The sequence below is a fragment of the Perca fluviatilis genome, chromosome 18, assembly GCF_010015445.1.
Source record: "Perca fluviatilis chromosome 18, GENO_Pfluv_1.0, whole genome shotgun sequence".
Taxonomy (NCBI): Eukaryota; Metazoa; Chordata; class Actinopteri; order Perciformes; family Percidae; genus Perca; species Perca fluviatilis.
The window spans coordinates 19,303,588-19,313,657 of NC_053129.1; the positions used below are offsets into that span (position 1 = coordinate 19,303,588).

The 10,070-nt window shown below is 40.3% G+C and overlaps 1 protein-coding gene across 1 annotated transcript in view; it reads right to left on the minus strand.

Moving 5' to 3' along the window:
* LOC120546612 (tyrosine-protein phosphatase non-receptor type 14-like) overlaps positions 1 to 9,452 on the minus strand; it is a 43,104-nt gene extending 33,652 nt beyond the window's left edge. Inside the window, exon 1 of the mRNA XM_039781672.1 lies at positions 9,049 to 9,452. The gene's annotated coding sequence lies outside the window, so the exon portion shown is untranslated. The remainder of the gene's footprint in view (positions 1 to 9,048) is intronic.
* Between the last annotated feature and the right edge of the window lie 618 nt (positions 9,453 to 10,070).

The window sequence follows — 10,070 nt, forward strand, 5'->3', positions numbered from 1 at the left end:
CAAGCCTACAGACGCAGATAAACACACAAATAAAGACACATACTTTCACTGTGTAGTGTACAAACATAGACATGCACGAACAGAGCACACCACAAACACACAGGATCACTCACACACACCAGGTTATTCAGAGGTTAGCCAGGGACCAGACAGCAGTTAGTGCAATTCTAAACTAGTAATCAGTGGCATGGTTTGAAGTGTGTGGTTGAGTAAAGCCAGACAGACAGACAGACAGACAGACAGACAATAGCAGGGGACTGAACCCACTCCTCGACACAAAAAACGCTGCTTCAACGCCACGGCAGCGCTGCAGCAACATTCTCTCCCAACCGTCATGTTTATTTCCAGTGTGCAAAAACAGCATATACGTTTATGAATTTCCACATTGTAATTTTGTGGCATGGAGAAAACGAGAGGGAAAACTGAGGGAAGGGTTTGTTGTTTTTCTTTTTCAGGGTAGCAAGCTTTGGCTAAATATATATGAAACCATTCTCATCTTTTGTTGTGTTTCTTATTTATGGTGTGGTCAGGGGCAAAAAGGTGAAAATAAAAAAAGAGAGAAGCTCTTTTTTTCTGTGTGCTTAAACTACATAACCACAAGTATATAATTTCCTTAACACTGTTTGCAGATGCGTTGTGTGATGACGTCATTTGTTTCCATAAATCAATCAAGATAAAAGACGTTTAGCATGCAGGAGCCACCTAGTCAATTCATAAAAGGTGAACAATTAGAAGTCTGATCTCACAGACCTGCATACTTTTAACTGAACACTAGATTAATAAAGTTGTGCGCGTTTGCTCCCATGTACAAAAGCAAAAAGTGCTGTGTGCTCCCATCAGCTAGAGATGGCCCAATACCATTTTTTGCTTCCCGATACCGATTCTGATACCTGAACTTGCATATCGGCCAATACCGAGTACCGATCCGATACCAGTGTGTCATATATTTTATTATGTTTTAACAGCTGTATACTACAATCCCTGTATGGATGTGATATTATTTCTACCTTTGTTGTCTGTCTGGCTCAGGTTAAACTCTTTGTGAAACATGAACAAACACAAAAAGATGAATGCCACAGAACTTTCTTTTATTATGCAGTTTGACAGTCAGTTATAACGGAAAAGAACATAAATAAACTACTTTAACGTAGATTTTCTTTAGGGCTTTATTACGTGGTATCGGATCGGTGCATAAACTCCAGTACTTCCCGATACCGATACCAGCGTTTTAGGCAGTATCAGAACATCTCTGCCGTTAGCCTGGCATCAGATTAATTTCTATCAAGCATTTTTGTGCTTGTGCATCACAAAATGTCAATGTGACCAATTTAAACAAAGATGACTGACTGATTATTACCAGCAAGTTGTAATTTATGTAGTTGGTGATACGAAATGTCTTTGTTTGACACAAAGAGGAGTCAATCATCAGAGACACCAAGTAGTTTCTAGCATGCTGACTGACCATTTGCCAAACCCCTCCCCCAAGCAGAAATTGTCCAATCAGTAATATAGCAAATGTAACAGCAAGGCCGGTCTGTCAAACTTTGAATTCCTGCACATGACAAAGCCCTGTGCATTGTTTTGTAGTAACACCAATATAGCATTTAAAGAGTTTGAGCTGTAGTCTTTTCTTTTAGCCTTTCGAAAACCAAAAACATGAGCTAAAGTGTTAGGAATGCAACAGTGTGTTTATCTGCTCTAACGTAAGCTACAATCATTAGAATGTCCAGCTTACTATCAGCTAGGGTTGGGAATCACCAGAGGCCTCACAATACAATATCATCACGATACTTCTGTCACGATACGATATTATTGCGATTTTAAACATATTGCAATAATCTGCGATATATATTGCAATTTATTACCTTTTTTCCGACTTCAAATTTTTCCCAATTTCAAATTATGTCCCCAAAAGTAAACTTTGTCAACATTTGTTTTATCTAAAAAGATACATTTCTCTGTTTGTTCAGCTCACTTCAATTTTATTGCTGAAAAATGGGATTATCGAGCAGACAAACTGACCAACACATGTACTGTATAATAACAGATCAATATTTGGCGTCTGTAACGATACAGTATTGCCACGGAAAATATCGCGATACTATGCTGTATCGATTTTTTCACCCTACCCCTACTATCAACATTATTAACCCAGCATTACTTCCTAGGCCAGGGAGCATATCATTAACTAACTAGCACATCCACTATAGTAGGTTATTACCTCAGTGTGGAAGGCACTCCTGGATGCTACTAAATCAGAGTTTAGGCCAGTGGTTCCCAAACGTTTTCTGCAGGGCCCCCCTGATTCATGTCCTTTTCTCTTATTTTCTTGGCAGTCAAACAGGGTTATGTTAGAACAAAATAACAGTTTGATCTTACACGTTTCATTATCATACTTATATTAGCTAGGTCTACATTGCATTATAAGAACAATGTGGTTTCTAAAATGACCGGTTCTCCTAAAATGAGCTGAGGAGGATGCTATGTTTTTGCCTGGAACATTTAGCTTTAGCCTCAGTCTTTTAGCATTAGATCACGTATGTAGTCACCAAGTGAATATCAAAGACCCTTTCACAGGTTTCTCGTTTTAGAACCAAACATTAAAAAGGTCAGCCAGAGACGACGTTTTCAAATAATTCACTGAGCTAACGTTAGCTAAATCAGCTAATCTAATCGAAGGTCACCAGCTAGAAATGAGAATCCTGCTTTTGTCTACCTCTGTCTGAAATAAAAAGGACCCATTGTTTCCAAAATTACGAAGAATTTAGATTGGTAACTCTTCCCCCGTTATTATTGTAAACTGCATGCTGGGCAGTGCGGGAACAGAGAGCTTGACAGGTGTAGCAACAGTGACTATAAGGAGCAGGGTTTAACATAGTCAGTCCTATGTGTTAACAGCTGACAAAAGACGATAAGGGTGTGATGTTTTGCTGCCGGTCATCTCTCTACTCACTCAGGTGTGGATTCAGCACACAGGGGCCACCTGAGAATTATAACCAAACAACAAACCACTACAGCCAGCCAACCAGCATTACATGACAAAACCCCAACCAGACGGTTGCATTTAGTTGCTCATCTGCAGATCAAACACCACAGAAAAAAAATCACCTAAAATGTTTTGCTTATATAATTACTTTTACATTATTGACAAATAGACAAGTTGTAAAAACAATTATTCCCACACATCTGCACAGTAACAGAGCTGTTGGTCTGGGTGCCCGACTCGCTCTCAGGGCAGCCCGTCTGTCGCTTTGCTCCATTCACATCCACACAATAGCGGGAACAAAACAGCACTTTGTCGCCTACTGCTAAGACCATTAGACACAGGCCACCAAGAGCTGAGGACGCAAGTGTAGCGTGTGTAACTCAATCAATCTGATCTCTGTTGCTTGTCTCTGTCTGAAATACCAACACCACCCCCTTCCTCCTCCCCTCCTGTTACACATGAGCGCTGTAGCAAAACAAAGGGGTTAAGTGCTTCACAGCTCGTAACTACTCTTCCTCCGGCATACTCTTTTTACAGTTTGGTCTACGAGCATAAACCAGACCTGGATCACAAGGTAAATCAAGTAGTAATTACAACTAATAATAGTATTATAATTATATTCCCTTTTTATTTGCCAAGTACATTTATACATACGAGGAATGTATCCTCTGCATTTAACCCACTGTTACTAATTAGGAGCAGTGGGCAGCCATAGTCCGGTGCCCGGGGACCAACTCCAGTTGTAATGCCATTACCTACGTCAAGGGCAATGACGGGAGTTACCTAGCGTGCATGTCTTTATGTGTCCTAATGTGCTCAGGATATACCTTTTCTGATCATAGAAAAATTTAATAAAAAAGGTCCCATCATAGGTTCCCTGAGCACAAGAGGTCTTCAATTTGCTTGTCCAGTCCAAAAAATATATTTATTTGATAACCATTATAGGCTTAGAAAATCAGTAAATATTGACATCTGACAGTCTGAAAGCAGTACATTTTATTTGGCATTTATGCTTTAAACTTTTTTTCTTAAATATATGATCAAAATAGACGTCATTCTAAATGAATCATTTAGTCCATAAAATGTTGAAAGACAATATGAAATTGCTCTTCATGTCCAACTAACAGTCCAAAATCCAAACATTTACAATTATATAGATCAGAGAAAGAGAAAAACAGCAAATTTTTTGGAGACAGGAACTAGAGAACGTTTGGCATTTTTGCTTAATGAATGACCACAAAATTACTGTTGACTAATCGTGTCAACTAATCGTGTCCTTTCAGAGTCTGCAGTCACACAGAGGACTCGTAACTTGACTATATTTATACTTTATTGGTCGAAGAATTTTGTCACTTGCTGTATTGTCCTAACTGAAGAAGAAGAAGAAGAAGAAGAAGAAGCAGAAGAAGCAGAAAAAGAAGAAGAGAAGAGAAGAAGAAGAAGAATATACTTTATTAATAATTTATTTATATTTTTTAATTAAGGGGAAATTAAATTTGGTTTGGTCTGATGTTTATTAAAAAATCTTTCAGATTTTAATCCTCTTTTGCCTCACTGGCTTACCATGGAGCTAAAACAAGCTCAGTAGTGAGATGTTTTTGGGGAAATACGGTTCTGAAGTGTGGACACATACAGCCAAAGTCAGTCAAACATCAGCTGCTGGGAGCTGACCACAGATCAGAACCTTGCTGCCCATTTCACTGGGCAATAAAAAAACAAACTGCTTAACCTTTTGCTATATGAAAAAAAAAAAAAACACATACACTAAATTAACATGCAACAAGTATTCTCCCTGCATGTCTAAGGGACAGCAGGACACAGCACCAGTCTGTCACTCTGGCCGTGTGTGGCCGTGTGTGTGTGTGTGTGTGTGTCACAAGACAAAAAAAAAGTAGTAGACTTTGCCTTATGTTTCCTCACCTGAAAGGAATGAACTTAAATATATACGTTCCACAATATATGATATGCTTTCTTCCACACAGTCCTGCACACACACACATCATATTGTCTGTCACACAAAAATTAGCAGCTGCAAACAGATGGTGGAGCCAGGCGGCCAGACTGTGTGTTTCTAACAAGCGCATCTGCTTTTTCACTTTCCAGCTCTCTTTTTTCTCTCTCACACACATCCACATCCACACACACATCCACACACACATCCACACACACACACACACACAGTGTTCGCACAGAGGTGACATCCAGACAGTGAAGGAGCCTTGTCTGTACCTTGAAACAGTCACACACACTTTAAATCCCAGTTTCCCACTCTATCTATAACACACACACACACACACACACACACACACACACACACACACACACACACACACACACACACACACACACACACACACACACACACACACACACACACACACACACACACACACACACACACACACACACACACACACACACCTTCAAAAATTCAGAAATTTAGAAATTGTATGTATAACTGAGAACAGATTTCCCACATCTTACATTTTGTTAATTTAGCAGCTCAGTTTAAGGACATTCTACTGCAAATAACTGCTACTATCAGCCAATGCAATATGCAAACCTATTTGAAAATGGCAGGGATTTAGGAATGCTCTAAAAAAGATCCACTATATCGTCCATAGGGCTGTATCGCAAAACAATATAAGATCTATAATTCTATCATATATATTTTTCTATATCTTCTATCGCGATTTCGAAAACCAGCTGCCAAACTGCATTACACAATATTTACATCATTTGGCCATGGTTTTATGATAATTTTCCGGCTCCACATTATGTCTGACAGCACACGACATACCCCTAAATACAGTATATTTAATAAAAAATAATAGAAATATGTGTTCATGGGCTGCAGCACTGTGCCACAGTTGGCAGTGATAAATAGGGAATGCCCAGTGTTTCAGGCTGGCATAGCCATCTAAACACTGTCACTAGAACATGAAGACCGGGAGGATCAAAGAAGGATACAGCTTATCACTGGCCAGAGACTGTGTTAAACCAAAAATGACGTAGCGCTGCCGACTCATCCCGTGGCAGCGACATCTGGGGATTGATGACATGGAGGCAGGGAGAGTTTGGAGATATGATTGTGAGAAAAAGTGCAGTGTGCGTGTGTGTGTGTAAACATGTGTGAGTGTCCCTGCAGAAAAATAAAGGCTTAAGATAAGTAAGGATATGGAGAACAGGGCAGAAAGGGAAGAAGAGGTGTGACAACGGTGTTTCAGGCTCTTATCATGTTGGTGCAGTTGCTCAGAACGAGGGGGGAGGCGAGGGGAGACTGAGGGGAGGATGGAGGGAGGGAGTGACAGGCAGTGAGGCTGATAGCGGCGGCTCTTCACTCAACAACAGAAACATGGGACCATCATAAACCATCGGCCACCATGTCTGCTCCAGCCAAACCACGGTGCTGTTCACATTTTCCATGCCCCCCCTCCTCCTGGGAACCACATCACACTCATACAGCCATACACACAAACACAACTCCACACACACATGCTCAATCACAAAAAAGCCACAAAGTGTTTTCTCACAGCTGAACCCCAAGGCACTAACACTAACCGGGACCTCAATAGCACCGGGTTTACAGGCCTATGAAAGCAGCAACACTTTGGAGTTGCTACTGCTTACATCCGGCTGTATCTAACACACATAATGGCCGTGAGGAAAGGAAAATTCACACATTTTAAACTTCAGATCAAATGGAAAATATCTCTGCTTGATGCTCCATTAGGGTGAAAGTGAAATGGGATAATCACACACACTGTTGCTCACACAATGTGTGTTTTACATGTACAGTTGAGGCCCATATGTGGGCCACATCATGGGAAAAGTAACATTCGGGCTGATCAGAAGGAAAGGGGTCTGACCTGCCGTGGGGGCAGCAGTGATTGACAACTGGCCCACAGCACCTGGAAGGTGGAGTGTGGGAGAGTTGGGCAGGTCACAGCACGCTCTCTGCTCTGTTGTTGTCTGCAGCCAGAGAGCACAGCACTTACACAGCTCTGACAAAAGCTTCTCTAATGCACTTACCACACACACAAGTTACTGATCGATCGCAGTCTCATCCATAAACCCAGCTCACACAATATTGTATATTATACTATTTCATATTATTAGAATGACTTTATAATACAAATAATAATTATTATTGCTCTCCTAAAACTCAGGCTACTAATTCTAAAGGCTATTTGTTTTATGATTGGAACTTAGGGTGACACAGCTAAAACTAATAGAACAATCATGAGGAATAATTGCATTTAGGGCTGCAGCTATTGATATTAGCTCTAATCGGTTGATTATAAAATGTCAAAATAATTGTGAAAATGCCTCTTTAAATTTCTACTAAAAATGAATCTTGATTTAATTTTTTTAGACAGCCTTACTTTGAATCACAACAACTTGATATCTTTATTTCATCAGGACTTCCTTCAAATAGTAAGAAAGATGTCACAGCCTTGTCTCTGCAGCATTACAAGAGCACCACAAGTTGACTTTGAAGAAATTCTGTACATTTCATGGCCTTCAGTTAAACTGCTACGACAATAACAACAATAACTTCTTCTCCCTCCCTCTCTTCCTGTGCTACAGCGTGAGCACTTGACCAAAATTACAGGTATGATTGCCCCGCATAGCAATCAAATGGCCATTAGACTCAAATGAAAGAATGTCGAATGAAAAAAATGACCACTGGCTACACAAACAATGGCCACTTTTCCTTTTACATACAGGCTTGCATTATGCAGTAAACACCTACTATAATCTTACCATGCTGAACATAAACAAAACATGCCTTTGGGACTTGGCATTAACATGTCAGGAGCACCTTGAAACTTTCCTTCGTTTTCAAATATGACAGAAGACATGGAGGGCAACAAATGGCACTGCTTTTGTGGAAGTAATCGGAAACATATAATGAATATTTAACCCTTGGGTCTCTACTCTTAAACAAGTCACGAGGTGATGAGAAGCATGGATGAAGGCGGAACCCACAACTCTGACTTTTGGTCCTTTAAATCCTCTACCAGTGTTTTAAAAGTGGTGCGTACTTCCAAGCCACTTGCTCTGGCACCATATAATTTACACAGCATGCCTTTGAGCTTATAAAGACAGCCAGATGTATGTGTGTGTGTGTGTGTGTGTGTGTGTGTGTGTGTGTGTGTGTGTGTGTGTGTGTGTGTGTGTGTGTGTGTGTGTGTAGCCTACGCCTCCTGCAGCTACGCTATATTTGCCTTTACAGAACTCAACCCCTTTTTTTTTTTTTTTACTTTTTACAGTAATGGTGGTAGTCCAAGGTGCATGTCCAAACACATCTTTTACTCTCACACAAACATGTGTAGGATGTGGGAAGGGCAAACCAAAATGATAACGTCATCATCACCAGGCTCATCATTTAACCCATTATTGAAAAACTGTAATCACTTTTTAGATGAATGCATGTGCAGCTCTCAGTCTCTTGTTTTTACCTGGATGACTCTATGCATTGTCCACTAAAATCACAGTCAACGGGTCAACAAGCTTCTGGTAATATAGGCAGTTTTCAGTGTAGCCTACAATTGTCATTTCTAGGTGTAATAGATCATCCAGGTGGTGTAAAATGTCTGGCATGTGACCTGACCTGCATAGGGCTTCCTAAAGTCCCTTTAGCCAAGTGTATCAATATAACTTCAGTATAAACGTTGCCTAACTGGATGTTTTAGGCTGCTCTGATTGGAGGTGTAACACTTCCCACTGTTTTCCAGTTATCTGCATGTTATTTAGTTATCCAGTTCCCTCACACCAAACAGTAGTCCACTTCTTATCAAGAGGAGAGGAGGATTGGGGGCTCTGTCTGTATTTTAATGTATGTTTATCTGGTGGAGGACGGGGTGGGGGCTTAGCATGAGAATATTTGGGATCCCCTGCGTGCACCTACGTGGCCCAGCCATTTGGCCTACATTTTAACATTGCTGAGTGAGACTTTATTTTCCCAAACTTCAGGAATGTCAAGACGTTTTGGAAACAAATAGGAGCATAACAAAAAATATCCTGTTTTTTTTAGTTTTTTTAACAAGACAACTCACCCTTGATCCTGTGCTACATGCCGTTTCTGCTACCAACTAGAGAAACTCCTCTTTGCTCGACGGCGTTGAACCTCACAGCAAACAGATAATCCTCATGTCGTTTCTCCTCATAAATAAATTGTAGAAACGTAGAAAAACAAATCTCGAGAGACTCTTGAATCATGCGAGCGCAACTTTCAGAACAAAAAACTCAAACTCAGTCCTGTCGCTGCTTCAACTCCCAAGTATTTAGTCCCGTTTTTTTTTTTCACCGAGCACAAAAGTCATTAAAACCAGTTACGAAAAGTTCTCCCAATCGGCAGTGGATAACTACGACGTGGTCTGATTCTCGCGCAGGAACTTATTCTTCTGTATGTTTAAATAGTAGTGGTACCTCTTGTCCAATGGAGGCGTTCAGGACAGGGGAAGAGAGCGAGAGGAGCATATGCTGCATTCAAAAGCAGCAGAAAATATTGGAATCTCGAGCTTTAGTTTAAGAAGGTGTAAAGAACCGGTTCGGGACCCTCACAAAGGTTCGCAAGAGAAATCCGAGAGGTCACGAGATGATTAGAAGGATAGAAGGCAGAAAATAAACCATAAAATTATCAAATTATTCAATCAAACTTTCAAACTTTTCTTTGCTTTCTTGTGAATAAATGGATTATTGTACCTCTACTAATTATTGAAATAAAACAAGGAAAATCACATACGCTACATAACTGGTGAGAAGGGCTTGCAAGAAGACATTTTGTTCATCACAAGCCAGAAAGATTGGAGATTTGTTGTGTACATAGCAACTTACTTACTTAGCCTACTTAGTTCACATTTTGGGAAATATACTGTCATATAGCTTTAACTTGCTTTCTATTTTTACACTTAATAATGGTTAATAATGATGTGTTAATAGCGGGTAGTCTCGGTTTGCCAGACCATCCTCTAAAGCGCGCTGAAGGAGGGTCTGGCTACTCCACATAGCATTCGGGTATGGGAGGAAAACATGCTCTGGTTTAATGGCATTTCTTTAAACCAATCAGAATTGTAAT